Raw genomic sequence first — 7,020 nt, forward strand, 5'->3', positions numbered from 1 at the left:
AGAATGAGAAGTCACCCAATCAGCTGAAATGGCAGTTAGCCAGACCGCTTCATATTCCAGTTTTGTTTAATTGTTTAGCATGATACGTTTTATTTCCCGGATGCAGATGCACTCGAGGCCCCCTCCATTGAGCCACTCTTCTAAGATCTCCCGAAGTTAACAGGCGTGACCCTTTCCCTTCTGGAGTTTTTCATGCGGACCCACCTGGTCTTTCATTGGCCAGGGGCTAAATGAGAATTTTTCCGATATGGCCTGTTAGGCCAGCCCTCTATTTATACGTTTCCCCATCGATGGTAGCCACGTTGTACTACCGCTTTTATCGTTGCAACGTTTCTATATTAAACAAATTCGTTTCCATTATTATTAATTCTGCAACCTTTCATCCTCTTTATATTTCGGGTATATTATATTTTTAAATTTGTAGATATATAAAGCGTTACCCGATGGAAAATGCACTGTTACGAGAAAGAAATACGCCATTTTCTGTCTCTGGTCTGTCTAGCCGAAGAGCATCGAGTTATTCTACATCGGTGGAGGCTCACAAAGCTATGTATATACCTACTATCGATGCTGTGCGCAGTGCACATACCTGCACCGTGGTTACGCAGGTGTGCGTGACCTTTTCTCTTCCCGGGAATCGCTCAACTTTGCAGAAGAATCGCATTTTTCTGCGTAAGCTCGTTTCCCGTGTTCGATGGCAGGTGCATTCCTATACGATGCGTTTCCATCCTGATGTGTCGCTTCCTGTACCAGCTATATTTTGTTTTCATGTGCAAGATTATTTTAGTTTCGGAGGTACTTTGCGGTCAATTTGTATAGTAGATGGAGGTTAGGTAATACTGAATTCTTAACAATTAGTATCGATAACTCATAATTATTCTTATTTCATTTATAGAAGTCTATAGTTAACTTATAACTATATCTATTTTTGCTAAACAATGACTACTAAACAAAGATCTAAATAAATCCAAGAGGAATGATTATGCAAGAGAAGGAAAGTACAACTGGTCTTCAAGCAAAATTTTCTCATAAAAAAATGGGGAGTAGCGGCTGGTAGCCTAGTCGGTACATTCTGTATCGCTTTTTTCCGCGTCGTGGCAGCATAGCGTGCACACAGAGACGGTAGCGGTTGTCTGTAGCTAGGTTGAGGTTGCCGGAGGCCGCTTCTCGTCGTCTCTCGCTCGTCTAGTCGTGGCAAGGTGCATGCTCGGCATCGTGCACGCACGAACACGCAGAAAGCAATCGTTGGAGCAGCGTGTCTGGTAGGTACTATAGGGGAAACACTGGAGACCAGATGCATTCGACTGGTATTACTGTATATAATACTAAGATCACTTTTGAATAATGCGGATTTTCTCAGAAGTTGACGGTATAGCCGAGCCATACTCGATTCCATGAGTCACCATAAAGTTCTAAACTATGAGAAACTTGAAACTATTACGCAAAATGTCCGCGATGAAAAATAGTTGAAATCTAGATGACGAAATTTGGAGGAAATATACTGTGATAGATGTTGATGTATCGGAAAAAGAGTTCTAGAAGGTTAAAGCAGCAAAAAGAATGGCCGAAATGCAGTAGTAGAAAGGAATGCCCGTGCGAAGCGGAGACTCAACATGCGATGAAACCGGCCCTGGGAGCGCACAAAGCCGCGGGGGCGTTCATTTTACGCATCGACAGTAACGATGACGTTTTGTAAACGCAAAAGTACAAATGCGCCTTATTCCACTTTGGTCTAATCTAACATATCCTTGTTCTCCTTTTATTTTTAGACCAGCTTGGAACTTCCACTAACAAAATAATAGCACCATAGCCTATATGAACGAGTTCGAAAATCGTGCAATTTGAGGAGAATCATCAGGCGAATATTTAAGAGAGATATTGGAAACTGGTCGAAGAAGGGAGACAGAGAGGTTCCTTTACGTCCGCGGGGCTTCGGTGTCAACAGGTTTTATTTTTGCCCCGCGAAAAGGCCAAGGTCCTCTCCTGCCCCTACCGTGCATACCCGCCAACAGTCCCCTGCCCGCACGCCGCCCCTTTTCCCTTCTTTCCATCCAGATCCCCTCCATTGGCATCGTCGACGTGTCCTCGATAGGTGGGGAGGCTCCTGGGGGATGCTATGAAGAACCTTCTGGATTAATACCCGCACCTCAGGAGAATTTGCTCCACAACTCTGTTCTAAAGGTTCTATGAAGCCAGTACGTTGATAACACAATTTCCTGTAAAGGAAATATCTACTTATGGAATATTTCTTTGTTAATTATTTTAAAGCAACGAAGGGTCTAAAAGAGCGATAGTCCGTGTTTGTAGTTTTGTCGTACATATACATTCCAGGAGGAAATGCACAGGCAATCGGCCCCAATTGGGGTGATACACGCAGAGTGCGACCGATGGAGAAAGAGAGAGAGAGAGAGGGAGAGAGAGAGAAATCGAGAAAAATAGCGGCTAGGGAATGGAGTAGATGACGGAGAGAAAAAGAACGACAGAAAACACACGAAATATAGGGGTATATGACAAAGAGGAAGCAAAAGGCGGGGAGGCGGGCAGAGAAGCAGAAAGAAAGAAAAAGATGAAAAATGAAACGGAAAGAGAACAAGCAGTCTAGCCCTGTATATATGGATGGATGTGTTTGAGAGGGAGAGTCGAAGGGGACGATGGAGCATGAGATGTAGCAGTGATAGGTTCGAAGCATCTTAGACCAATTAAGCCCAAGAGTTTCTGTTCCTACCTTTTATTATTAATGTTATATTATCTACTATTTTAGAGATCCAAAATCAAAGTTTTCCAAGAGACACGACCTAGATCATCGAAAAACTCCAAACCGTATTAAATTTTGAGATTTAGCTACGGGTCGGAATCATTTTTTCCATCAAAAATTGTTCAGAAACTCGATGCAGAGAGAGAAACGAGTGTCCATCACTAGACTGGAGGTTCAGTTGAAGCAAGAAGAACAAGAAGAACCAGCGAGTGCATTGAACAAGGACAGGTAGACAATCAAAAGGAGAGGGGATCAAGTCGTCGTGGTGAGCAGGGGAAGGGTTTTAGGGGGGAGGGGGTAGAGTGCAGCGGCCTGGTTGCCTATACTCCGCGTGACTATAGGCAGTCCGGCTAGGCTAGAGTCCGCGTATAATGTATTCTCGAATATCGTGCACTCTCTCGTGATCAATATAAGCTCCGACGCGGGCCGGAGATGCACGAAGATCCACCTCCTCCTTCCTCGACCCGCCCGGACGATGTTTTTTCGTGCGGAGTGCAACGCACGCTGGATCGCGAGAACTGCACTCGCTCTCCCCCTCTCCACGACTCTTTATTTCTCTCTCTCTTTCTCTTCTGTAAGGGCTGTCTGTTCTTATCCGATACTTACCGACTCGCTCTGCTCTTTCATCCTCGATTATATATCCGTGACAGTGTCGAAGCGGCTTGAAGAGGGGAGAGAAAGAACGAATATTATAATCTTGGGAATTATTTAAGTTCTCTCGTTAGAGGGAACTCATGCTTCTACAGTTAATGAATGATCAGATACGATGCTATGTGGTAGGTGTTGCATAGGTAGCATTGCGATTAAAATGGCACAAATGTGGCAGCCATATTGCCTGGTAGAAGATTAGAAATTTGTAAGTTTCGGTAGAATTTGTTGATCAATTTTCAATCGCTTTTTGAGAGCAGTATGTTTTATCTTGAATATAATTACCGAGGTGTTTGAAATAGGCGTGAAATACAGAATGGCTGGAATACTGGTGGAAGGTGGCAGCGAAGCGTGATGGACGAAATCTTCTCGGCTCGATTGAGCGATATTCACTCATATGAATTAAAGTTTAAGCCTGCACACCTTCACCGACACTTGGCTCCTCTGCTTATTGACTCCTGCTGCCTCTCCGCGGCCCCTTGATCAATCTTTCGAGAGTAATGAAGCCTGTGACGACAAATATTTAACATACTGGGGGCCGAGCCTCTTAGAACCGCTTTGTGATGCTTCGTCTATGATCTTTGCGTCAATTAATTTTTTGTTCCGATCTAATCTTCGATCGAAGAAGCTCAATGAACAGAAGTCAGGGTATCGTATGTATATTGTAAATTTTATGGGAACAAGATATTCGATCGAGACCAATACTCTTACGTGCAATTATTCATACTGTTGTTGCTACTACAAACAAGTCTAGTAATCCGATGGATGTTTCTTTTCAATCTCAGCCGGTTTCTTTCCCTTTTCAAGAAATACGAGGGTAAAAAAGAGAGACAAAAGGGTATGCACGAACGGAAGGAAGAAGATAAAGATTGAGAGGCAGACTGGCCGGAGGAAGAAAATTGGTAGAGGCAGGCTCGTGTACGTTCCAGAAAACTGGCCGCCATGTCGGCCTCCACCACCCCCACTACATACCTATATGCAGCCAGCAGCACGAGATATCGTCCATTGCACTTTTCAAGCTTTCATGTGAACGCACTATACATATATACGCATGTGCTTCTGCCTATGTGGATAGGCGGCAAGCTCACACGTATCCAGCGGTAGCTCCCCGTAAGAGGAGAGACTGGTCCGCTCAGTGCACAGAAAAATAAAATCGTCCAGTGACATTTTACTGTTACATCAGTCCAACGTAAAATACATATTACGAATGTTACAAAATCTGCACATTTGTTAGTAATAGCGGGGAATTAATCCCCAAGGTATAAGTATTCTTCGTCATTATGCAATCTAAATATAAGGATAGAACAGAATATAATGCTTGACTTATCTCTCTTATAGGAAATTGAAATGATTGAAATAGAGGTAATAGAGGTACTTAGAAAAGGACTGACATAGTAACACATCCTAGTTTATCAATATTTAATATTTTTACTACTGGTAAAGCTCAAAGATGATAACTTATAGTCTTGTACAATCACTCAATACTGGACCTTTCAAAAGCGATTCTCCGATTCTCCTTGAAAGAGTAACACATATGTCGCTCGTCACAGGGAGATATAAAGGGTAAAATCATCAGTAAAAATTAAACAGAATCAGAAGGATGTCGCAGGTGGTATTTTCGCTGCACGCTGGCTGATTTTCTAAGTCGACCTTAGGCGGGATAAAAGGGGGAGGGGGCTGTCTCCCACTCAATTGCAACGAGCTGGCAACGCTATTGGCAAGTGGCAACGCTGGCCGACTGCACGAAGGAGGGGTAAGAGTGAAACTATAGTAATGTGGAGTGGGGTCGATGGTCCCCCACTGGTTACGCCACTGGCACTGAATTTCGCACGGTCTAAACGGAGAGTTGACTGAGAGGAACAGAGACGGAACACGACAGACCACCGACTGCAAGAGGGTGAGAGGGCAAAGACCAGACGGAGAAAGAAAAAGGGAGAGAAATAGAGAGAAGAGGCAGCCATGTGCGTCTCCGAGCAGCCTCGAAGCTCTCTGCAACTATACGAACGTTCGGCTTCGTTCCCGTTCTCCTTCGCGCCGAATTCGTGCTAGCGTGTAAGTACGTTTACCCTGTCGAGTCCTCCCACCTTCCTACCCCTCCGTCCAGCCAACCCAATAGCCACCCCCTCTCAATCTCCGTCTCTGTTCCTCCACTTTCCACCCCCGCGGAAAAGCAAATTCTCTCCGTGTCACTGAACCCGGCCGTCTGACCCCGTCGTTCGGTTTTTCCGCACGAGATGCCTCGACCTCGTCTCCGGAAGTAGGATGAGACTCTCCTTTTTCACACTTGTGGTGTTTATTACTACGTAATTCTAAAAAAAAACTAATTTTTCTATATATGTTATCATTATAGGTACTTTATCTAACATATTTCATAAATAATTCCTGTTGCAGAGATATGAAATCTGGGAAGGTTCGTCACTGGAGTATGTTGCATCACACAAGGACCAGTGAAATTCTCAGTGCATCAAATAAGCGGCATCCTTTCCTCTCCGCTCCTCGAGCTCCCAATGAAAAAGATGATGCGAGGGCCGACGCGTGTGGAACACGAAGTGCAGCCGGGACCGTGGTTGATCGTTGTCGGGGAGCAAAGGTGCAAGCTTGATAGTCCGCCGTTCCGTTCGTTCCGCCGTTCCTCCCGTCCGGGTTCCACCGTCCATGTCTCGGTTCGTTCGCTGGTTCAGCTGGCGTCCCACGGCACGCAGTCTGTCGCTGTCACCGACGAAGCTCGTTTCTCGTATAGCCGTATGCCCGAACAACCAGTACGTGTTCCTTCATCCGACGTTTTCCGTCGTTTCTTTATTTTTAAATATGTCTACGTAGAATTTCTTTGTGCTATTTCGAGTCGCTTTTGTATTAATCTCCTGAAAAAAGGACGGTGTTTCGACGAGTGAATTTCAGTCCCCTCCCGCGGTTATTTAACATGGTTACGTATTTTCAGAGACACTTCCGGTAGAGGAAACTCGATTATCGGATACCAACTGTCAAAGTTCTTCGAGAGTTTCAATCATTTTCTAGGGGAATTCTAGTTTTTTGAGATTATTCTGAAAGTATGGTGAATTTAAGCTCGAGAATATTCTTGGATACGATTTTCCCTGAAACCGGTCGCGCGAATCGCGATTGTGACCGTGACTGGAAGGTGACATGGTATCTTCCCATGAGTGACGCGGGTGTCCAGTAAAGTGGCAAGTGTTTTCTTCTCTCTCCTTGGATCTGGAGACGCCGGTTTTTCCCCGGTTAATTGTGCTGTGTGACGGGTGTGTGCGTGCAGTGTGTCCACACAGTGTATGGTCGACGTGGTGAAGATTCAGGCGAGTCCTTATGTAGCTCTGGAATATCTGGTGTAATCGATGAGGATAATTGTAGGAGATGTGCTGCAGGCAGAATCTATTATTTCATGGGTAAGTGAATAGCAAATAAGGCAATATATTATCTATTTATCTATATATTAGATAATTTGTTAATGCTTTAGGATACCAGTCTTTTTTATTATTTCAATTAATCATGTTCATTAATATCTTATGGGTATAGGTTTTTATTTTGTGCGTTGTTTGATAACCGGAAGCTCTGGCTTCGGAAATGAACGATCGATGCAAATGAATATTAACCCTGACTTCGGT

The 7,020-nt window shown here is 44.3% G+C and overlaps 1 long non-coding RNA gene across 1 annotated transcript; it reads right to left on the reverse strand.

Moving 5' to 3' along the window:
* Positions 1 to 2,007: 2,007 nt before the first annotated feature.
* On the reverse strand, positions 2,008 to 4,309 carry LOC117154391 (uncharacterized). Its single transcript, XR_004463761.2, has 3 exons — positions 3,689 to 4,309; positions 3,362 to 3,416; positions 2,008 to 2,216 (listed from the first exon to the last, which is right to left on the reverse strand). It is a non-coding gene; the product is annotated as an uncharacterized LOC117154391 (long non-coding RNA).
* Positions 4,310 to 7,020: the final 2,711 nt, after the last annotated feature.

The sequence above is a fragment of the Bombus vancouverensis genome, chromosome 16, assembly GCF_051014615.1.
Source record: "Bombus vancouverensis nearcticus chromosome 16, iyBomVanc1_principal, whole genome shotgun sequence".
NCBI lineage: Eukaryota > Metazoa > Arthropoda > Insecta > Hymenoptera > Apidae > Bombus > Bombus vancouverensis.